This window comes from Portunus trituberculatus, chromosome 39 (assembly GCF_017591435.1).
Source record: "Portunus trituberculatus isolate SZX2019 chromosome 39, ASM1759143v1, whole genome shotgun sequence".
Taxonomy (NCBI): Eukaryota; Metazoa; Arthropoda; class Malacostraca; order Decapoda; family Portunidae; genus Portunus; species Portunus trituberculatus.
The window spans coordinates 12,592,705-12,618,037 of NC_059293.1; the positions used below are offsets into that span (position 1 = coordinate 12,592,705).

Genomic DNA, 25,333 nt, shown 5'->3' on the forward strand with positions numbered 1-25,333 from the left:
TTTTCTGTCCTGGCCTATAGCGCTTGTAGGTAACTTGAAGAGCATTACAAGCGCTGTTCAGCTTCCACCCATTAGTGGCGCAGGCAATTTTATCTATAGTGGTACCCATATTAGGGCCCATATCACCACCCAAGCGCATCTTTGGTGTAATAACCTAGAACCTGGGTATCATGGTGGCATGTAGGTAACTTTAAACCACTCGACAAATGGTAAAGTTTCAAGACCGTACTTGGTGGGAGTCGAACCTACCCGTGGACGTCTATCTGATCCCCACGCTCACCACCTTATCCAGTACTCCACAGCCTCCCTATCAACTACGCCACCTCCACTACGCCACCGCCTCCCTATCCACTACGCCACCGCCTTTCACTAATAGAAAAACAAAGTCTGGTCCGCTAAAGTGAGATCATTTACATTTATCTTGCTTTTCTTCTTTTCAGTATATTAGGTCAGTTAGTACCTGAAAAAAAGAAAAGAGGAATGCTCATGAATACTCTAGTAATGAAATATATGCATACTCTCACTAATAGGAAAAAAAAGCCTTTGTCCACTACAGAGACACAATTCATATTCACTTTCCTTTTCTTCTTTTTCACCTATCCAATGTTGCGTGCAAGACATTTCAAGACTTTTCTCCCTATAACTTTGGATAATCCTTTTGACCGTAGGATTGAAGGATTGACCGTTTCCGCTTGGGTCTTTTCCTTCTACGTCGCCTTTTTGTTACCCACGCATCAAAGAAAAAGTAGATTATTTACATCACAATATCTACGCACATTTCACGAATCACAACTCTTAGCCACAAAAACTTCGTGACAAAAAAGAAAGTATATTTGAGTTGCCAAAACATTCCTCTCTCTCTCTCTCTCTCTCTCTCTCTCTCTCTCTCTCTCTCTCTCTCTCTCTCTCTCTCTCTCTCACACACACACACACATATGGCAAACCGCTGGGTAAGTTACGCTGACATATTCCTATTCTTTTCACCACCGCCAGCAGCAGTGAACGTTTTAATTCATGCAAATGGGGATCGTGCACGGATTTAAAAGGGGAAGCGACTATTTTGTGCCCCTAACTAGTATTCAGTGTGGACTTAATTACCTCAGCGGGGTGCCAGGTGAGCGCGTGCAGGCGTGGTGAGTAGGAAGAGGCATGGGTTGTGTGAGAGATGGGTAAAGTAGGTTGTGTGGGGAATGATAAGCGTGTAGGGGTGGTTAGTGGGATGAGGCGTGGGTCGTGTGAGGGATGGGTAGCGTGGTTTGTGTGGGGAATGATAGGCGTGTGGTTAGTAGGAAGAGGCGTTGGTTATGTGAGGGATGGGTAGCATGAGTTGTGGGCGGGATGAAAGACGTGGGTCGTGTTAGGTATGTGTGGTGTTGGTGGTTGGGGGCGTGGGTAGTTGTGGGATGGGGGCCGTGGGTCAAAGGGAGTAGAATGGGTGGATTTTTTTTTTTTTTTTTATAGTGTACAGGAAGGGTAAGTTTAAAAAGGGAAACACTTTCTCTGGGTGTAGATTAAAGTTTGGTAGGTTAACATTTTTGTGGAAAGAAATAATGAAAGGAAAAAAATTGTAGTATGATAGTTTTGAGTGAGCGTTCTACGAAAGTATTAACAATTCATAAATAAACACTGAAGACGAAAAATGCAGATTACGAGTACGTGTGTTCTGAATTAAGCATTTTGAAATATATAAACATTCATAAAAAAAATACAAAAATAATATGAAGCAAAAAGAAAGAAGTGTTCAATTTACAACAGTTCTGCGAAGGCAACAATTTAAAGAAATAACCTTTTTTTTATTTTATTTGGCATAGGAAGGGATAACACCAACACTTAAATTTATCACCTACTATACGAGGTGGGAATACCTACACGTGTTACCTGTCACCGTTAGAAGAGGACATAGCAGCCCTTAAATCTATTACATACTATACCAAGAATACCAACTAGAAACACATATGTCCTTTACCTATTATAAAAAAGGAGAATAAGGTCCATACGAAGAAGAGAGGATAGCAACACCTAAATACCCGACCTATTACACGGAGAAGAGAAAACAACAGCACTCAAGTTTGTTACCTACATGAAAGTAAGGTAATGTCCATACAAGGAAGATAAAACACTTGAGCCTGTTATACGAGGAAGGGAGGTACATATGAGGAAGGAAATATAGTAACACTCATGTCTATTACTTGATATACGAGAAAGAAGAGTTCCATACGAGGAGAAGGTAGTAACACGCCTGTCCATTACCTACCATACGAGGAAGGGACGGCAGTAACACGGCTGTCCATTACCTGCTGTCCTGGCCGTGTCCCCAATACAGAAACGTCACCTGCCGCCGGACGCCCTGTCTTCTCTGCACGGAAGCGTGATGGATTAATTATAAATCATAATTAATTGTCATTTCCACATTTCCAAATTGTGTGTGTGTGTGTGTGTGTGTGTGTGTGTGTGTGTGTGTGTGTGTGTGTGTGTGTGTGTGTGTGTGTGTGTGTGTGTGTGTGTGTGTGTGTGTGTGTGTGTGTGTGTGTGTGTGTGTGTGTGTGTGTGTGTGTTCTCCCTCCCTCGCGAGCGCAATAAATTACATAAAAATGATAATTTCCAATTTACTTTTAAACTACACTAAAATATTTGGCGCACGCTGATGAAGGAATATTTTTCTCATAAATTCAAGGAAGTTAACACCAACTTTTGCATATGTTGTTGCATCCCACAATAAAATATCGTCAAAATACGCGCTCATATTTTGCTGCTGCGCATGTACTGTTGTTGCTGAGAGAAAGAGAGGAAGAAAAAGAAACCGCGTCATGAATCTTGCCATAATTTCATTGAACGCACGCCAATAAACATACAGAAAACAAGAGGACGTGGAAAAAAAGAGGAAAGCTTTCTAAACAATAACATTTTTCTACCAATGTATAAATAATCATGCGATTTTCCGCTAACTGGGTCGTATAAAAGTGAGGAATTTGAGGGCAGCAGGTGAGCGACAGGAAGTGCACAGACTATGCAGGCCATGATAGGGATGCAAATTAGAGATCAGCCATGCCTGTTTTGCCCCATAATTACTGAAGTCAATTGTGTGGTCGTTAATGAAGCTATTAAGCAGAGTCAATTGGACAGCCTAGTCCGTCCTTCATTATGGTGACCTATTAATGTGTCGCTGACCTGCCAGCGAGGGCCGTCTTCTTGGTTAGCTCCTATACATACTCGTACTTTAGCTCCCTCACACATATCCCTTCTCTTTTAAGCCTAACTTTTGTTCCCTCACACAATTATGCTTCCATTCTCACACGTAACTTTGCTCCTCCCACACACCTTTGTTCCCCATACAACTACCCCTCGTTTTCACAGGTAACTTTGCTCTCTCTCTATCTCTCTCACACATCTCTGTTCCCTTACACAACTACCCTTTCACTTTCATGCTTCTAACTTTGCTCCTTCACACACTTCTTTTATTTTAATATCTAAACATTATCTATGGCGCCATATGACCTCGCTGTTGTAGTGCCATGAGCTGCATCATTTAAGTTATTCAATTAAGTTCAATTCATTCGCACTTCTATCTGCCCTGGAAATGAACCGAAATCAGTTTTTCTGTACAATTATAAGGGACTAAATCGAAATCTGGTGACGTTTAAGGCAATAATCGAGTCATATAATGCACTCACTCTCTTACTTAAATATCTCTGGCGTTTCCTTTCATGTTAAATCCTATAATCTGCTAAAAAAAAATCTGTCATTTCTCTGTTGCTTTGGTAAGACAGTCATCAGATCACAAAGAATAATACTAAGAAAACACAACAAGTACGGTGAAAATTACTGCATATTACTCGACTTCTGAGCTACACAACACCAGGTTCACGTCACCCATCCAAACACAAACCAGACCTAACGTTGCTTAACCTCGCTGATCACTTCAGGATCGCAAACATGCAGGCAATTTGGAGTAAACAGCTCGCTTTCCTACTTATAAGGCTGCCAAACCTGAGTGGCGAAGACCTAAAGGGCGTCTTCAAAGGTCGTGGCAAATTAATCAATCTCGTTCAGACTTGTTCAGGGCGAGAAGGGCGCCTTTGATAGGACCCCAGTGTGTGTGTGCGTGTGTAATTCACCTCGGTCGTCTACTGGTCACCCAGCCAGTCTTCCCCATTACGGAACGAGCTCAGAGCTCATAGACCGATCTTCGGGTAGGACTGAGACCACAACACACTCCACACACCGGGAAAGCGAGGCCACAGCCCCTCGAGTTACATCCCGTACCTATTTACTGCTAGGTGAACAGGGGCCACACTTTAAGAGGCTTGCCGATTTGCCTCGCCGCTTACCGGGACTCGGGTGTGTGTGTGTGTGTGTGTGTGTAAAATTCTACAATGAAGAACGTCTCGAACAGGAAAAAAAAAATGAAGCAGAGATTTGATTAACACACACACAGGAAGGAAGAAAGACGGATTGCTTGCGGGAAGAAATCTTAGAATTGCCGTGAAAATGACTGCAGAAAATTAAAAGAGTTTAGAAGAGAAAAGTAAAATGAAGGAGAAAATTTGTGAAAGCGAACGAAATAAAACACGCTTCCTTCAGCTCGTCGTGAATGAAGCAATATAACAATTTATAATCTGCGTTCTTAAATTCATTACAATTCTCCATAAAATCGACGGAATTTGCCTTTTTTTCCTGTCTCTAATTTCAGCAGCAACAATTTGAAATAGAGAGAAATCGACGAAACACTAATTTCCTTCCTACAAAAGAATCATAATTGACTCTAAACAAATTTGACAGTGACATGAAAAAAAAAAAAACACTCACACAATATATATCAAAGGGAATAAATGTTGAAATAAATATGATGGAGGAATTAATTTATCGCAAATATATCACCACTGAAAAGAAAAAGAACGGGAATAAAATATACAACAAAAAATAGATTACAAAGACAAATGAGACTTACTCTACCTCAACAACAACAAGGCCACACCCTAGTTTGTGGCCACTCATGCATTCCAACCACCATCACCACCACCACCGTCACCATCACCACCACCACCACCACCACCACCACCACCACAGGTCAAGAGACGACGCGTGCAATGAGGCAAGACTCGTCCTAATGAACCGTCTCGAGTATCGATGAAAAAAACGTGCTGATCATTAAGTGCAGCCGCTTGATAATAAGGATGTTGGTCTTGCGGCCTCGTGCTACTGAGAGAGAGAGAGAGAGAGAGAGAGAGAGAGAGAGAGAGAGAGAGAGAGAGAGAGAGAGAGAGAGAGAGAGAGAGAGAGAGAGAGAGAGAGAGAGAGAGAGAGAGAGAGAGAGAGAGAGAGAGAGAGATTCATCATAAAACTCCATCTGTTGAAGAAAGAAAGGAAATGCAATATGTAGCAACAAATGTAAAAGAAAATAAAAAGGAAATTAATTGAAAACACGACCTGTATTTTGCAAGGAAGTTCTTTTTTATTCACTAAGATTATTTCCACTTCTTTTAATTTCGTCACTTTTCAGACATGTTCTTTTTTCTGCTGATGCTGCAGAATTATTGTCAAATTATCACAAGAATCATTAGAATCCTATGACTACAGCCTGCTAGAATTAGTCGAGAAAAGGTACTGGAATATCTAAGAATACAATCGTAGAAAATTCTCTCTCTCTCTCTCTCTCTCTCTCTCTCTCTCTCTCTCTCTCTCTCTCTCTCTCTCTCTCTCTCTCTCTACGATCGGTATAAATTATGCATTCAATTGTGTCAGTTCCCTCTGTGCTAATTAATTCTTTTTGTACTCCCTATATTAAAAAAAAGAAAAAATTGAGGTGTCGCTTCATTCTAAACGTTAATATATGAAATACTTTACTAAATCAATCTCTTCGGTGATGCATTGATACTTTAACATGCAACACTCCCTCTGGATTCAACATGACGGACGGAATATCAAGCACTTCTGAATGTAAATTTTTGCCTTCTTGTTAGTCTTCCTCTTTCTATTGCTTTAATCCACTTTGCTCTTGGCTCTTGAATTCTTTTGTTTTACGTATTCTATCGCCTTATTCAATTGCTGTGTGGTTTGATAAGCCTTGTGGTGAATAGTTAGCTATATACTTTCTTTCTCTCTTTTTCTCTTTTCTTCTTTCTTTCAGTCCCATTTTCTTCCCTCTTCCTCATCACATAACTACCAGCAATACATAGGTAGGCAGGCAGCTAACCATGTAGAAAGACTAGTAGATAAACAGCTTGGGTACGTAGAGAGAGAGAGAGAGAGAGTGTGTGTGTGTGTGTGTGTGTGTGTGTGTGTGTGTGTGTGTGTGTGTGTGTGTGTGTGTGTGTGTGTGTGTGTGTGTGTGTGTGTGTGTGTGTGTGTGTGTGTGTGTGTGTGTGTGTGTGTGTGTGTGTGTGTGTGTGTGTGTGTGTGTGTGTGTGTGTGTGTGTGTGTGCCAATGACATGAAAACAAAAACAAAAATAGCAGGAAAGAAGGAAGGAAAATATGGCAGAAAACATACAAAATACACAAAACACAACAAATTAACCGATATGAAAGACAAGAAAGAAAAACTAAAGTATTTCTATACCTCCAAGTTAAAGCCGTTTCTTTATCGAGTTCTCCAAGAGCAACACTCGTCTCAAAAAATCAAACTTTCACCGGTCTTATGAAAGTTTATCTTCTCAAGTAATCATTCGGTTGATTCAGGACGGTAATCTTGTTTGGCTAACCTGATTGCCTCGCCCACGGTAGAGTCTTGAGTGTTACGTGTAGCATCTTCAGTGTTGCAAGTAGAGTTTGAAGTGTTATATGTGCAAAATCAGTGTTACAGACATGAATCCTGCCACAAAATATACTTCAGTGTCAATAGATCTCGTGATACATGCTGTGAACCGGCCTGTACTCGAGAAACATAGTGAATCTTGATATATTACTGTAGTTTAAATAGGTACTTTTATATGTGCAAGATCAATGTTACAGACATGAATCCTGCCACAAAATATACTTCAGTGTCAATAGATCTCGAGATACAAGCTGTGAACCGGCCTGTACTCGAAAAACAATGTGAATCTTGATATATTACTGTAGTTTAAATAGGGACTTGATATGATTGCTACTTGCCCTTTACATGTTAAGAAACTGAAACAAATCAAGATATAATGAGAGACAAAAAAAATAATTGCTACAGTGACAGTAGGTCTCAAGATATAAGCTGTGAACTTGCCCGTACTGGAGAAACCTTATATGAGTTCTGACAAAATTACTGTAGTTTGAACATGTAAGTGCCAGATATGATTGTCGCTTGGCTTTCACATGCTAAGAAACTGAAGGAAAGATTAAATGTCGGACCGAATACCTGCCACAAATCTACTTCCTGTATTGGAGAAACCCTGACATGTTTGATAAATTGTTGTAGTTTAAATAGATAAGACCCTGTTAAGAATGTTACCTGCCTCTCACATACTAAGAAACTGAACGGAAGATATAATGAAGGACAAAAAAAAAACTACCACAAATTCACTTCTGTATCAGTGCCTGTATTGGAGAAACTTAACCTTGACCGCTGGATAAATTGTTGTAGTTTAAGTAGGTGAGAGCCTATTAAGGTTGTTGCTAGCCTTTCACATGCTAAGAAACTGAAAGAACCGAAAATATAATGAAAATAAATGTCTATTGACTCAGTGATGACAACCTGATTATTCACTCTTTACCTCACCTTCAATGCACTCTTCTCCAATGCACAGCCAGCCCCAATCCAAAGACTGACTCGATAATTCTCTTCCCCGCAGACGTCCACAGGAGGGAAAGACGCCCCGCACCGCCCCCGTCCTGCCCCTTCTAAGTTTCAAGAAGATGGATCGCTTAACTCCTTCGCCTGAGGTTTCATTGGTCTCTTCTTTAAAAGTTGAAATAAATCTATGAAGAAAAGTTTCAATATGACACTGCAGGACGGATTGCGTTCGAAGAAAAGGCTTTATATATTTTTTTTTTCTTCACTGAGGTGTCGCGTAAGTGAGGATGATAATGATTTTCCCTTAACCTTTTGAGCCAAACCAAACCAAATCAAACCAAACCATACCATACCAAACCATATCATACCATACCAAACCATAGCATACCATACCATACTATACCATACCATACCATACTATACCATTCCATACCATACCATACCAAAGCGAGCCAAACCATACCAAACCATATCATATTATACCAAAGCAAACCAAACCATACCAAACCATACCATACCAAAATAGTATAAAATGGTATAAATAAACAAGCAAGCCAAACCATACCAAACCATACCAAATCATACCATACCATACCAAAGCAAACCATACCATACCATACCATACCAAACCATACCATACCATACCAAAGCAAGCCAAACCATACCAAAAACCATACCAAACCATACCAAACTACTAAACCAAACTAAACCAAACCCGACTTGACATAACCTAACCAAACCTAACTAACCTAACCTAACTTAGTCTAATCTAACCAAACCTAACCTAATGCAATCTAATTCAACTTAACCTAACCTAATCCACTCTTACCTGACCTAAGCTAAACTAATCAAATCTAACCTGATTAAGCAAGCCAAAATGTAACATAACCTAACCTAACTTAAATTAACCTAACCTAATCTAACCTAACCTAACCTGACTTAACCTAATTTGATCTGACCTGACCAGATCTAACCTGACTTTACCTGATCTAGAGTGACCTGATGCTGTCACCTGAGAATCGACGCAACCTTCCTAAGCCAGACACAATCTATCTCACCCCAGCCTTTCATTTTCCAGCGCAGCAAACCCGACACAGCTTGAGCCCGGTAGACTCTGGCACAAAGCTTTCATCTCCAAACTATCCTCCTACGGCTTCTACCCTTCTCTTTGTAACTTTCTCTCAAGTTTCCTCTCCGACTGTTCTGTTGCCGCTGTGGTAGACACCCACTTTTCTTCTGAATCTATTGACAGTGGTGTTCCTCAAGATTGTGTCTTGTTACTCATTCTCTTTCTATTCATCAATGATCTAAACCAAATTTCTGATACGATCCAATCCTATGCTGATGATACCACCTTACACTTTTCCATGTCTTTTCAGAGACGATCAATCTTTCAGAAAGTAAACAGATCATGCAGGAACACCACGAAACGGCTGACTTCTGATCTCTCTAAAATTTCTCATTGGGGCAGAGAAAACTGTTCAATACCTCAAAAATTCAACTCGACACAACTTTCCAGACAGCTATCGCCTCTTCTTCAATGACACTCAACTGTCACCCTCTTTTAAACTGAATATCCTCGGTCTGTCCTTTACTTATAATCTAAACTGGAAACTTCACATCTCTTCTCTGATTAAAACCGCTTTTATGAAGTTAGACGTTCTGGCCTTCCTCCCAAAACAGCTAATTCTGTACTCTGCTAACATAAAAAAAAATTCAAATAAGAGAAAATCCGGTCCGAAATAGTTTAATCAAGTCCACTTCAGCAAGACACTATTCAAATCGTTCCATACCAGATCGAATTAATCCAACCTTCCCGTATTTCCTCCAGTCTCTTGTAGTCCTGCCCTGTCCAGCTCCATTCTGCCCACTACAGCAATACCTAGACCGTTGTAAGACTCGTCGAGCCACAAAATATTCTAAACCAGCCCTAATACGCCTCATTAAACCGAATGCATCCAGTCCAGCCTAAAACAAACAAGAACAGTCTAGTACACGCCAACCAACCCTGACACAACCCGGTGCAGTCCATCCCATTGCAACCCAGCCTCTTTGAACCCCTTGATATATCCTGCCTGACCTTCCCCAACTAAACCCTATTAAACCAGAAAGACGCAATTTTGCTTACTGTACCATTTACCCACCTCACACACACACACACACACACACACACACACACCGATAAATTGTTTCCCACGCTTCCCCTTTCCCGGGATTTACTTTCAAAACAAGAGCATTAAGGGCTTGTTTACACTCGGGTCCTCGTAAATTCCCAACATTAGATATGCCATTGGAGATGCTGTTATCTCGGCCCTGCCTGTGCCCGTATTGAGAACCAGGAGAATTTATAGATTATTAACGCGCGTAGGTTTTTTTTTTTTTTTTTTTTTTTGTCATTTTTCATTCTTTTTTTTTTTTTTTTGTTACAGATAGTATCCACGTTTTTGTTTATATTTTTGCTATTTTCATTTATCTATTGTTTATTATTCTTTCATTTATTTATTTTTATCTATTTATTTATTTATTTATTTACTTATTTATTTACTTTATTTATTTATCTTTTTTTTTTTATTGCAGATAGTATCCACGTAAACATTCTTCTTCATCTTCAAGACCTTCCAGTTATTTCATTTTCAGGATACTTCTTGTAGTGGGTTTTCGCTGTACAGCCTAAATATGGTTCTCATTCAACGTATATATGTTTTTTTTTTTCTTTTCACTGATTTGTCCATTTACTTCATTTATTTGATTGTTTATTTCCTTTATTTTTCCACCTATTTCCCTCTTTTTTTCTTTTTGCATAGTGTAGAGATTGGGCAAAGACAATTAATGGATTAGAAAACACCACTATTTCTCACCCATGAATAAAGGTTAAATATACAATAAAAAAAATAAACCTCGAAACCTTCGCTATTTCAATACAAAAAATATCTCAGTAGTCCTCCTTTGAAATGTAGCTGAAGTGGAAGGTAGGTTGAAAGCTCCAAAATATCTTGACAGTCCTTTTAAACTCCTGAACTCGAAGGAAGTAGGAGAGAGGAAAATTCTGATTTGAAGTAGCAGGAATATCAACACCTGTCTGTCATTCGCTAAAAGTAGTCTGGTAAACGAGCTATTCTCTTTATTATTTCATGATGTAAAAGCATAAACACAACTATTGCTTATGCGTCAGAATCATAAATATGTATACATTTTTTATGAAGTAGAAACATAAATAAGAGTACAATTACGTTGGAAATAGCGTGGTGGTGTGAGGTATGAGTTACTGTTAATATTTCAGTAACGTTGCTATCACTATCAATCTCATATGAAGCACAATAGATTCATCATTTTTTAAAAGGGGATCATGCTTATTCAGAGGTTAGAGTCGCTGTAATAAAACACTGATCTTTTTGTTCTATAATCCACTTAATGCAAGGCAAATGGAATTGTTGCAATATTAATTTCATAAACGGTGATGCTCACTGGTACATAATTTCTCAGTACCTTAATTTACAACCTGGTGATGATTTTATTTGACTGAATACCACGTCAAAAAAATTCAATTAAAATCCACTATTACGAGGCAATATTAAAACTAAAAGAGAAAGAGAACCTGGTATAGTTATATCATTCTTCCTCTTCCCGCTCAGTGTTTTAATATGACGCGGGGCTGAACTGTAACTTGAGATTTATTACTCTAACATGTATCGGGAAAACATTATGAATATATCTTCAAAATCGTTTCTAGCCTCAAGTTATCAAGAAGATATCCTGACGTACTAAGACGAGATACCTTTCAGAATACTACTATACATACTATTCTGTCACCTCTTACCTCCATCCAATGTTGAGGGGAAGATATAGAAACAAAGAAAATAGCGGCTGGCCTGTATATTTTTCTGTCACCTTTTACCTCCATCCAATGCTGAGAGGAAGATAAAGAAACACAAAGAAAGAACAAATAGTGACTGACCTTCATACTATTTTGTTACCTTTTACGTCCATCCACTGCTGAGAGGGAGATAAAGAAACACAAAGAAAGAACTAATAGTGAGTAACCTTCATACTATATTATGTCACCTATCATCTCTATCCACTGCTGAGAGGAATATAAACACAAAGAAAGAATAAATAGTAAGTGACCAGCACACTATTTTGTTACCTATTAATGCCATCCAATGCTGAGACGAACATAAAGGAAGAACAAATAATGACTGACCTGCATACTATTTTGTTACCCATTACTTCCATCCAACGCTGAGAGGAACTTAAAGGAACACAAAGAAAGAACAAATAGTGACTGACCTGCATACTATTTTGTTACCTATCAATGCCATCCAATGCTGAGAGGAAAATAAAGAAACACAAAGGAAGAGCAAATAGTGAGTGACCTGCATACTATTTTGTTACTTAGTACTTCATCCACTGCTGAGATGAATGTAAAGGAACACAAACGAAGAACAAATATTAGCTGATCTAATCTAGTACTTATACCTTCATACAACTTTTTCCATCTATTACCACCTTCCACTACAAAAGGAAAAGAAAATATCATAAAAGAACAACTAGTAGCTGACCTGATGATGAATAGGTAAATTAGACAGACTGACAAATGAATAGAAAACATCACGAAAGGAGAAACAAAACCGCAATTGATTTGGTGATGAAAAAAGCAGATAAATAGATGAACAAGTAGGTTTATCGGCGAACACACTAACAATAGGGCATTAGAAACACGAGAGAGAGAGAGAGAGAGAGAGAGAGAGAGAGAGAGAACCTTCCCAAGCTGGACCACTTTGCTTCATTCGCGGTCCATTCAGCATTCCCAAGTTCCGCGTCCCGTCACTGGCCTCAGCTGGAATCCCGACAACGCCACTTCATAACTCTCACAATGCAAACTGACGGCTGGCGGACTCACTCTCTATACGTACCAGACCAACCCACCGCAACTCCTGTCCTCTCTCTCTCTCTCTCTCTCTCTCTCTCTCTCTCTCTGTCTCTCTTGCTACTTTTTTGGGCGCGAAATTCTGCGTTTTTCGTTTTCTTTTTTTTTTTTTTTTTTAGTCTATTTCTTTTATCTGTTTCTCCCTCCCTTTTTCCATAGGTATTGTTTTTCCTCGTTTTTTTTCGTTTTTTTCTAGTGGGGGACCATTTTTGTTTGCTTTTCGACTTTCTTCCTTTTCTCTTTTTATGTTAGCTTTCGGTTTTTCGCTTTATTCACGCTCTTTTTCTTGACTAGTTCCTTTTTTCTTTTCCTCTATCTCTAATTTTTTCATACAGTTGTTCAGTTTTTCCCTTGATCTTTTTTGTACTTTCTGATACCTTCCTTTCCATCTTTCTCTTCCTTTCTGTGCCTTTTCTGTTAGAAGTTATGAAAACACTAAGAAACTCTAACTAATCATCACAACTAAACTTCAAACTAATGAGAGTTCACACCTCTTAACCCCTTCAATACTGAGACACATTTTTTACCTTGAGATTTGTGTACGATTAGACCATTTTATTGACATTAGAAGGATCTATAGAGGTCAGAAGAGTAATGGCCAGATTCTTCACTATTTTAATCCCCACATGAGTTTCTGAAGCTGTATGAAATCGTCAAATAGTAAGTAGAATTAATATCAAAACGTGTTATGGTAATAAAAGGGTTAAGAACACAAATACTCTCCTGCAATACAATCCAGCACCTCTTATTTTGGTCTAGACATCGTACTTCATCACAGTCGCATCTAGATCTAGTGTTATTTAGTTTTCCTTCGTGTTTCTTTGTGTTCCCTTGATACGTCGCGAAACCTGAGACTCGAGACTAGACAGGCATCTATTTAAACCTCTAAAGCAACCCCTTATAGACAGACAGACATTCCCACGGTCATTAAAACAAGGATGGCTATTATCGAAGACTAATACACCAAGCTTTGTTAAATAGAGGCTGTGTGAGGCAGTAATGCGCTAATAACTTTCCCTTCCTTGCGTGATTTGTTCATGTTATCGACCACGAAGAGCGATTTCTGGACTAATTTATACTATGTGTTTTCTTCTAATGCGCTAATACTTCTCCATCCCTGCGTCTTTTCCTCCTCTTACTGACTACAAAGCGCGATTCTTGGACTAATGTGCACGATATGTTTTCCCTGACAGGATCCTCGTGACCGACTAGCAGCGGAGGGAATCGTTTTAAGCTGGGAATGACGAGTGTGCCTGTCTTAGTGTGCCCGTCCTAACCTGCCAATCTAGCGCTCTTGGCAGGAGTGGAAAGTTTATTCTATGGCACTTTATATCGTCCAGGCTGGTGTGAAGTCTGAAATAGTCACTAATCGAGCGGAGTTTTTTTTTTTTTCCAATTTCGCCCACCGTCGTCTGATAATTCTAGGCATGCCAACTTACATCAACTAACACTAACTATAGGACGAGGGAGTGTGAGTTGAAATATTCCTGTATATCTCTTGTTGATAACAGGTGAAGAGATTTGAGGGAATATTACCATTGTACATATGTATAAGTTATTATTTTCATCAAAGTTGAGTTGTAGATCTGATATGAAATAAGGGACTCTTTCTTAAGCTGAATCAAAGATGTTAGCAAAAAAAAAAAAAAAGTACTTGAGTCTTTGCCAATGTAGCTCGAAGAAACGGCCAATATTATAAAGGATATTTTTATCAGTTTGACTGCACACAAAATTTTAAAAAATAAGGAAATCTCTGCTAAGCTGAACTACAACTGACAAAACTAAGAGTTTTGAGTTTTTATTCATTAATGTTTAAAAGAACATGATTAACAACACTTTTCAAAGCTGAGTCCCAAACATGATAGACAATAACGAAAATTTTAAGCTGAAATACAGACATGATTAGAAATACGACTAAGTGAGAATTTCCTTAACTGGACTTGAGGTTTATCATATGTAAGCCTTTCCTTTAGTGAGCTGCAGACAGTGGTGGAAAATATGAGTCTTTTCTTCCCTTTGTTCCATTACAGCAAAGATTATGAGAGGCAATCGCCACACATTTTCTTCAACATCCCAGCGTCTTCTATGTCACGAGAAACCACAATAAAAGACACGTATATTGCTTCTCTTTTATATAGATTAATAGAAGCATGATTGCAATTAATACTGCCACCTCTTCTTTCACTTCTCTCCCAACAATATCATGATGGATAACATATATCCTTTTGCACGTCTCTTCCTCTCCTCTCCTGTAATTGTTTTTGCTTTTTATTTTTATTTTTCTGGACGTCTTGCTCTAGTAATCACCCTTTATATTTTCATCTCTTGTGTCTTTGTATCCCGGTATCTGCTTCAAGTTCTTTTTTTCTGGTCACAGTTGTCTGGGATGTATTCAAGGGCGCTTTGCTCTCTCACCACAACTATTTTCAAAGGAAGCAAAGAGGAATTAGTGTGTTGCTGTTAATATTGTAGAAATCTTGTTAGTTTGTCATTAAATCTAAAAAAAAATCCTTAAAAGCCTCTATAATGTCATTTTTTTAAAGTAATCGTGGTGAGCATCTTGAACTAGATTACCCACATATCTAAAGAAGAATTTTTAGGACTCTCTCTCTCTCTCTCTCTCTCTCTCTCTCTCTCTCTCTCTCTCTCTCTCTCTCTCTCTCTCTCTCTCTCTCTCTCTCTCTCTCACATAACGACCTCACAAAGACGCCAAATACACAAAAGAAAAATAATAGTCACCACTCAATTTCCTGCCTCCTTCTTTCTCCTCTCGACTCCCATTAACTAAACTTGTATTATCACCGAAGGAAGAAGATTACAACTTTTTTTCTATCTGCGGCGAGACCCACAAAGTAAATGCGTACAAAGAAGTAGAAGAAGAAGCAGAAGGTTGGATGCCGCACAGGTAGAGGTGAGGGAAAAAAGCGGTACCTTGATTTAATTCCATCGTTTCTTTCTGTCTTAGTCCTCTTATATTGTGTACAAGGTTGTGAATAGTTTTTGTGGTGTGTGTGTGTGTGTGTGTGTGTGTGTGTGTATAAGTTGTTTTTACAGTGGAATAAGTGATGTATGTATACGTTCAGCTAGTAAAAGCATTTATGTATTGATGGGTTGTATATTCATGTATAAGGGTTATGTTATACTATCAAAAAAGACATTATGAAGAGTGTGTGTGTGTGTGTGTGTGTGTGTGTGTGTGTGTGTGTGTGTGTGTGTGTGTGTGTGTGTGTAAGAGTCTTAACAACATTGCGGTATTTTCTTCAATATTCATTCTCTAAAAGAACACACTGGTGGTATACATTTGTTGGTACTATGTTATCAAAAGTAGCATTTCACTTTATGTAATTTGTACAGTAATGAAAAAATGTGTAAGAGCTGCAACAATGGAATCTGTGATGTGTTTCTATATTCAGCCCAATAAAGCGACCCAGTGGTGGTGTATATATTGAGGTTATTGAGTTACGAGAAGGCGCTATTCAGTTTATAAAGTTTGTGTGGTATTGGAGATTTATCAGTGCAATGTGTGCGGCGTTTCTATATTCACCGGCTAAAGGGATCGAGTGATGGCGTGTTTACCGAAGTATTATGTTATCAAAAGGCGGTATTCGCTTTAGTGGTAATGGAGATTTAACAGTGCAATGTGTAGGGTATTTCTATATTTATTCTGCACAGACTCAATGGTAGTGTATATATTGACCTTGGACCACTTGACAAGCAGAGAAAGAAATGTGGAAAGCAAAACAAAACCACCCCAAAAAAAATAATAAATAAAACAAGACAAAGCGTTCCATTCGCCATCTTTCTAATCTTCCGCAACATTTTGTCTTTTTCCTGAATCTTTCATCTTTCTCCTGTCTCATTTCCCGCACTGTCTATCGCGCTGTCTTGCCTCGTCTTATCTTCGTGGGAATCTGCACGCGTCCACTGAAGCGTCGGCAATAAAGTGGAGTGAGTGTCGAGAGGTGATTCACGCTGCTCGTAGAGAACAGCACTGGCCCGTGATTGTTGCAAAGTTTGTGTGGTTTATAGGGCAGGTTTCTATGGTCTTTTCCCATACGTCAGGTGGCTATTTTCCAGTTGCTTAAGGGCGAAATATTCCCATTCTTCTCTTCCTCTTGCTCTTTCCTTCTTTAGTTGTAAATTTTCTTATTCTCCTCCTTCAGTCGTTTTCTTCTTTATGCCAAAATGTTTCTCTTCTCCTCCTTTCCAAGCTGTTTCCTCTTTTAATTCGAAAATGTTTGTATTCTCCTGTTCCTCCTCCAGCTATTTTCTTTAGTGCCAAAATATCTCTATTCTCTTCTTCTTATTCAATTTACCTATCTACCTTTAATTCACCACATTTCACCAAGTAACCTGATCAGACATTTTTCTTTTTTCTCTCATCCAGCAACTGTCTCATCATAATTTACCTTGATCGAGTTTCTTTTCATCCTTGTTCAGTATAATTAACTAATTTCCTTACCACATTTCAACTAAATTCACTTACTAACTCAACCACTGACCATACATCCTGTAATTACAAACTGTTAATAATAATGAATAATAATAATATGTTCACGTTGTTTGGATACATTAACTCAATATATGAAGAATAAGTATGGTCTCCTCTAGATAGAACTTCCTGTATTCTAAACCAAACATGTTTTTATATTATGAGTCTTTTCTTTTCTTTCGTAATGTGCTTATTTCCTATCAATCCTGGTGTTATTCATACATATTAAAGAAATAACAGAGGATATACGTAAAGAGGCATTATTTCCAGAACAGTTCGCCATTATACATATTACACACACACACACACACACACACACACACACACACACACACACACACACACACATACACATTATACATGAGTGCTTCTAACAACAACTCATGCAAACCACCCATGATGTATCAGGGAAGAAACGATGTTAAATTTTGCAAACGACAGAATGATTAACACTCGATCATGCGTTGAATCATTTTATTATTATTTCCATTCCAGTGAACATGCATCCACACACACACACGTACACACACACACACACACACACACACACACACACACACACACACACACACACACACACACACACACACACACACACACACACACACACATACACGCACGTCAACCCGAACCCACGCTCGTAATTATTCCTATTATAAACTTGCTTTTTAAACATAATGCAGGGAACTGAATATGCTAATGGCCTAATTAATTATTTCCGTCCAACAGACTGAAGGTAAAAGCGACAATGTCTCCTGTCATTCCAAGCCTTTCAGCAATTTCAGGAACAGGAATATGTTTATCCTGCAGAACGAAATCTGTACATCAGGAACCTTTGGCATATACGGAGACCACAAGTGCATGTGCCATAATGTCCTGTGAATTCATGTATGTTAATGACAAAGTGAAAAATTTGGTAGTGTTTAGAGTCCCTAGGCATCCTATACACTGTTGAGAACGAAAAGGGACAAGCTTGTGTGGAATAGACTCCTCTGTACACATTTCCTATAGGCTTCTGAAGGTTGGCGAGGCCGTTCCGGATAATCAGTGAAACAAGCTCAAGTGAACAAGGTACAAAGTTTGCGTTGTGTCGCAAAGTCCACCAGAAACACCCTGAAAAATTAACGGAATTGTGTTGAGTTCTGCAATGACCAAGGATAGAAGCAAGACTTGCCAGAGAATTACATGCATATAACTCAAATAAAGATAAATATATGGACTAATGAACTGTTTTATATAAAGATAAACCCTTTACAAATACGCAGAACTCAAGTGGTGGGTAAAAATAGAATAGAAATATATGTAAAGAACGATAAACTGTTTTGTGCTATGAGCCTTATGAATACTACTTATTAGTGCTTTTATGAGAGTAGTGATGCAAGCTCAATTTCACTTAAAGGTGAATCTATTCCGCCCTTCTATGATACCCTAACCTGAACACCACCAATATACCACGCCTTCAGATCAGTTCATCGGTGTTTCTGTGATACCCAAAAGCTGAACCCCACGCAAAATTCACCGCGTTCAGGGTGACTGTGGTTGCGGAGTGTGAGGCGGCAGGTGAAAAAACAAGGGACGCGTTCCTCCTAAAAGGTCCGCAGCGGGGACTTCTCAGAGTCTTTTGCGGCGAGACACGACACTTTCATGACTATTAATGCGGCTGCGGTGTCACCTTAGCGCGCAGATGCCTCCCGTTCACAGGTGGGTAATTAGGAGTTGGGATAACGTATCTTATCATTCACTGCAGTCAAGAATTTCGGTTTAGAATGGAGGCGACGGAGGTGTTTACTATTTCATTCGTTTATTTTCATTTATTGCCCACTTGCCGTTTATCCGTTAGAGAAAGAATAAGTAAAGAAGTGCAAGTCGTTTAAAGTAATGATTCATAGTATTATCAGCTGACTACAAGGAAGTGTTTACTGTTTCATTTGTTTGTCTTAGATGTTCACTTTTCATTCATCCGTTAGACAGGAAATAGATACCGAAATACATACAGCAGCGTTCTTCAATCCAGTTATTTTGAGAAGCGACAATCATGCGGGTTTTCCTTAGTTTTACATATTCCCTGGCTTGCCTCCTGTATACACACAACATATAATGGAAGAACAAAGGGAATCCATTTTTTTAATCATTCTAACTCAACACCATATCAGAAAACAAACAACTCACGAATTATTTTCTCCACGATACCCTATTGAGATACCACTGATAAGGAGCAAGAAACAAAGGGTGACCTCCTCCCTTGCCAGCACGTCCTTGAAACACGCATCCCTTAACTTACCTCTCCTTCCGCTGGCCATGAGAAGCTAGCGATGCAGTGCCTTTAAATCTTACAGCATGTGAAAGCAGCACAACACTCACCAGACTCTCCTACGTCGCCTCGTTTTGGATCCAGTAAGCGGTTCTACTCTCGGCACCTGGAAAAATATTATCACTGTTATGATATGACTACTTATTACTGTTATCAATGTCATATTACTATTTGTTCTTACTACTGCTATTACTGTTGTTGTTGCTGAGGAATGTGATGGAATTTCATGCAGTGAGTCAATGGTGAGTTATGAGCCTATCAAGTCGCCGCTAAGAGGATAAAGCGTCCCTGAAACAAGAATCCTTAGAGTTGCCCACGTCCCAGCACTTAGCCATGTCTGAGTCAAAAAGAAAAGCTTCCAAGGTATTCATTTGCGTTGCAGTTTCACACGTTTTCTTGAGTGATACCAGCTTACAATATCACCAAGAATTTACCTCTTATTATAGGAAATGAACGCAGAAGTCAATCTCTCAGGCTAAGCGTTTGCACGAGATGAGGATCGAGAGAAGCCGAGATCAGACAAGATGAGATGAAATTACGAAGAGATACGAGAAGAGACGAAGGAAGGCAAAGCGAGACACGAAAAGTCTAGATAAGCCGTCAGAAGACAAAACAAGACAAAACAGGACGATGTCACCAGAGACTAATGAAGACCGACAAGAATAAAACTACACACAAAAGTAAAACGTTAAAAAATCAACAAAACAAGAGACAAACAGGATGCGAACGACGAACACGAGTCAGTCAGAAAAAAAAAAAAGTGACAGGAGACTTAGAAACCATAAGTACTACAACATACATGAACCAGACACTGAGAAAACAAAGCTAGACTGAATATTCGTATATAACGTAACATAATCTTATTTTTATTTATTTATTTTTTTTTTAGTTTTTACATCAGGTTTCTCTATTATATTAGGGCTAGGACCGTTACCCAGAGTGGATGCCCTTCATAATCTAGGACCGTGGCCAGGATTCGAACCCGTACGCTTGAGAACCCTGGGGCCAACAAAGAGCGCGCGGTCCCACTGCACCACGGCGGCCCCCCCTAATCTTAATATATGGGAGAAAAAAAATCAGAACATTCTCAGCCCCAGGTCAGGAAAGCGTGTTTATCTAATGACACTCCTTAACTTAATAACACTACCAATCCAGACTCCCTCACCTACACCAACCTAAACTAATTTTTCTACACCATATTCTGAAATCTCAAGTAAGCGTGTTTATATAATGACTTTTCGTATCCCCCACTGCCACCTCCTGACGCCCTCTGCCTGCCACCGGCTGCCTCAGAGGAAAAGGCGGGGGTGTCGTGGTTCGGCTCTTCAATGGCAAGTCACTGATCAATAACAACTTAAAGACGCCGTGACACCGCTCAGCCAGGCGTAAAGGGTATCGGCTTATCGGCGGCCACCGTGGCGCTGAGGCGTGTCGTTGAGTGTTCCAGGGCGCGCCTCAAAATTGGCTCTTCACGCGCCGAATGTTTTCTTTAGTTTCCCTGAGTCAATTTTCTAATCGGACATCGATTAACCAGCATATTCGTATTTTCAATGTATCTGGCTCTGGGTACGTTTCTTTCGCAGACATCTACAAATGAGTGTTTCGTATTTGTTTTCTATTTAAATTTTGATGTGTCGACTGTCCTTCTCTACTCCACGTATGTTTCGTCTTTAAAGTACAAGCAAGAAGTCTTCATATTTTCCTTACGTCCTATTTTTTCTCTCATTTATATTATTTATTCATATTTTCTTTGGGTCCTGATGTATCGAGCGTTCTTTTCTTTCCAGGGGGTATTCATTATCTACAAGACATAATCATGTAAATCTTATTTATATTTTCTTAGGATTCTTTTCTTTCTCTGCCATGTCTTGTATTTCTTTTAATCCTTGATGTGCCAACTCTTCTCTTGTTTCCCGAATAGATTTTTCTTTTATTTAAAAATACATCAACCAGCCAGTCTTCTTATTTTCTTTGAATGAGTGTGCGCAGGATAGAGCGGAGCGATGAAGCTTAAGACAATAGAATCACTTTATTCACGTGTTATTTGTGGTCAATTATTTTTCACTTACATTGTAATGCCTCTCCGATACTTGCATCATCACTTTCTTATCGTTTTAATTTACTTTTTCCATAATACAGATGGGATTCCATTTGCGATGAATAAACTACTTCTTACCACTATTTGTTATTTTCTGCTTGCTTATTATACATATTTACTTGTATCTTACCAAAGTTCTTTACTTATCAACCTTCATCGTACCTTATCACACGCCTTCACATGCACGTACGTACATACCTGTGCACATGCAAAGTTCCGCAACCACGCTCCCGAAGTCAGAAAGAAAATATATCGTGAATTTCTCTACCACCTATTTTATTTTTAATGTTGGAAACACTCTCCCGCAAAGGTAACTAGTAAAAACAGGATTCTTTTGTAAGATACAAAAGGAAAGAAAAGTTTTGGAGCTCGTCGCCTACCAAAACACCGGTAAGGCCGCGTCAGCAAGTAAGATCTCTTACAGGAACAAGTAACACCCCTGAAATATAAATGCGTCCTCCAGAAAGGCGCCCCGCTTATACCATTGCAGCACATCTTCGCAATTGAATAACCTTGCAATGATAAGTCACGCCAAGGGATAAAAAGAACAAGCGGCGATCCAGTGAGGTGTAGTGTGGTTATAAGTGCAGTGCCTCTTCGTAATTATTCCTCGATCAAGTGTAAATTAATCACGAACAAGCAGCACTCCGATAAGATGCAGCGTGGTCATCACTCCACTACATCTCCGTTATTTTGTAACTATAAATCCCAGTAAAAAACTAAAAGAAGAGTGACCTGCAGGGTCACAAAAGCAAAGGGATGAAGACCGATACAAGTTACTGGACACGACTGAAGTTTATAAATTTCCTGCCATTGTGGAGGGAGCAGTCAGAGGAAAGGAGTCTTCGCCTTTACTATTCTACATCTCTTACTTTAGGTTTGCAGTTCCCGCTAGCACTGCCCCGCCGCTCGCTTGGTTATGGTTATGAAAGTGGTGAAATGAGAACCCCAGTAATTAGTACTCCCAACAATTCTCTTCATTTCCGGGACTGTAAAGCTATCACATGGATATTAAACTGGTGCACGTGGCGAAAACCAGTCAGGAATTGCTCTAATGGCACGTTCACCAACAACAACCAAAGACACGTGACTTAAGACAGCACAGGAAGTTTTAATTTACCTACGAAAAAACTTGATATGTGGATTTGATTTTGAGGCAAAGAAGCACAATCATGCCCAAAAGTCAATCTAACTCTGGTACACTCACGTCTGTCAAGAAACAATGCCACGAGACAGACACACTTAGGGAAGACTGGTGACACTAAGTAGACACCACCTCAGTCATCTAACCCTCATCCCAAACAAGCAACGTAGTACTCAGGATGACAAGGCAAAAAGTCACACACGAAGGGAATGAGTGATACAAGCTACTCAATTTCCAAACACAAATACACTAGTTCATCCGTCACTCAACCAATGAACACGCAGAGTAATCCTTCCCTAAATACGAGTGACAGTAGCAACGGGGGTTCGGGAACGCTCCTGCATGCAGCACAAGGAATATTAAAGCAAAAGTAAACCACAAGCCGGCAGAAGCAGCAGGTGCAGGAGGCAAGTCAAGAGGGATAAAGTGCTGAAAAAATGCTACCCAAAACCCACCGTTCTGTTGTGTGAGGAGATTGTGAAGGTTGTTGAGCTCTTAGGCGCCTCACACCTCACAGGAAAGAGGGTTGCAGGGGGTTACAAAGGGAAAGAGGAAGGAAAGGGCTTGGAAGGTTAGAAAGGGAAAGAGAGAAGGGAAAGGAAGAGCCTGGTGAGGGTTACAAAGGGAAAGGGAATAGAAGGGGCTTGGAGAGTTAAAAACGAGAGAGAGAAAATGGAAAAAGAAGGGCCTGGCTAGAGTTACAAAGGGGAAAGAGAAGAAGAATGAAGGAGCTTGGAGGATTGGAAAGTGAGAATGAAGGGAAAGGAAGAGACTGATAAGGGTTACAAAGGGGAAGGGGATTGAAGGAGAGAGAAAAAGAGAAAAGAAGAGCCTGGTTAGAGTTACAAAGAGGAGAGGGAAGAAAAATGAAGGAGCTTGGAGGACTGGAAAGGTAGAGAGAAAGTGAAGGAAGGGTTTGATGAGGCTTACAAAGGGGAAGGAGAGTGAAGAGACTTGGAGGGTTAGAAAGGAGGAGAGAAGGAAGGAAAACGAAGGAAGGATCTGAGAGAGTTACAAATGGAGAAAAGGGGAAGGGATAGTCGGAGAGGCTTACAAGGGGGAAGGGAGGAGGGAGAGATGGGAGAATCGCATAAAGGAAGGGAAAGACCTGAGAGGGTTATGAAGGGGAAGGGAAGATAAAGGGTTAAGAGAATTCCAAAGGGTAAGGGAAGGGAAGGAATAGTCTGAGAGAGTTACAAAGGGGAAGGGAGGAGAAAGGGATGAGAGAATCGCATAAAGGAAGGGAAAGGCCTGGGAGGGTTATGAAGGGGAAGGGAAGATAAAGGGATAGGAGGATCATAAAGGGAAAGGAAAGGGAAGGGAATGGAAGATACGTAAAGAGGAAGGTAGTGAGACGCAGGACTGCCACGAAACTCCATCAACACAAGTCATCCATCAATAAAGAGCGTATTTTAGAGTTTCACCCAAAGTTCGTCGGTCCACAGAGGCAGGACTTTTTTCCCTCTGAAGCCGAAACTCATCAAAATTTTCACTCGCTACCAAAGCCGCAACAAATAAATAAGAGAGAGAGTGTTGGAAAAAAAAAAAAACTAAAAAAAAAGTGTAAGCCGCCAGATGTTGAACACATAAACAGTACTTTTCACTAGTGGCCAAGAGAACTAACCCCTCATGGCCTGAAACACCACCATCACCACCATGACCTCCAAGTCCCGGGAGGAGAAGGCAACATGTGAGAAAGACCAACAGGAACAGGACACAGCTTTACCAAATACCACCAACAAGAGGCAACGAGAAAACCACCACCACCATCACAACCACCACCACTAGACAAACACAGGTCACGCCTCACCAAATCCAAGTAAGAGGAACCAGAAAGACCAAAACCACCACCATCACCACCAGGTAGAGTACGCAAGTCTGAATAATCCTCATTAATATAGAAGACTAACGTTTAATGGAAAACCCTCTTAACTTGGCGCGCTAGCAGAACAAAGCACGCGCGAAAAGCAACAACCGTTTTTATTTTCGTTTCCCGCCAAGCAATTTGTGTAATTGTCTCGCCGAGGGAGGAAGGGAGAAGGCATCCTACTCGCACAAAAACACTTGCCGGAGAGAGCACGATCTTCTTTGTACCTTGAAAGAAAATGTGTGTGTGTATGTGTATGTGTGTGTGTGTGTGTGTGTGTGTGTGTGTGTGTGTGTGTGTGTGTGTGTGTGTGTGTGTGTACAAATGGAGCGTGAAAGGAATGCTATTGATAATACATCTAGTGAGAGCTACAAGTACCTACCAGGACCATAATTCTTGCAGCTCTCCTTCCCTGATAGATATTGCACGATTGTATCACTCTACTCTACTTTACTTGTATACTTTGTTTATTCTTTAGTTTACGAGTATTAGTACTGAACTGTAAACTTTTGGCGCTAACAAACTAAATACTGAGGACTTACCAAAAAACATGAACACACATATACACACACACACACACACACACACACACACACACACACACACACACACACACAATAGTAGTGGTAATAGTAGTAGTAGTAGTAGTAGTAGTAGTAGTAGTAGTAGTAGTAGTAGTAGTAGTAGTAGTAGTAGTAGTAGTAGTTTATTAACAAAGTGTTTACAAAAAGATAGCATTTTCTTCTACAAAACCATAACATACAGCAGTAAAATTGTGAATAAAAACAGAATCA

At 39.7% G+C, this 25,333-nt stretch overlaps 1 protein-coding gene across 4 annotated transcripts in view; it reads right to left on the minus strand.

Annotated features, from left to right (window-relative positions):
- LOC123515594 (putative neural-cadherin 2) overlaps positions 1-25,333 on the minus strand; it is a 394,007-nt gene that overhangs the window by 229,609 nt on the left and 139,065 nt on the right. For all 4 annotated transcript variants that reach the window (XM_045274363.1, XM_045274359.1, XM_045274360.1 and 1 more), the window contains exon 4: positions 19,481-19,536. The gene's annotated coding sequence lies outside the window, so the exon portion shown is untranslated. The remainder of the gene's footprint in view (positions 1-19,480; positions 19,537-25,333) is intronic.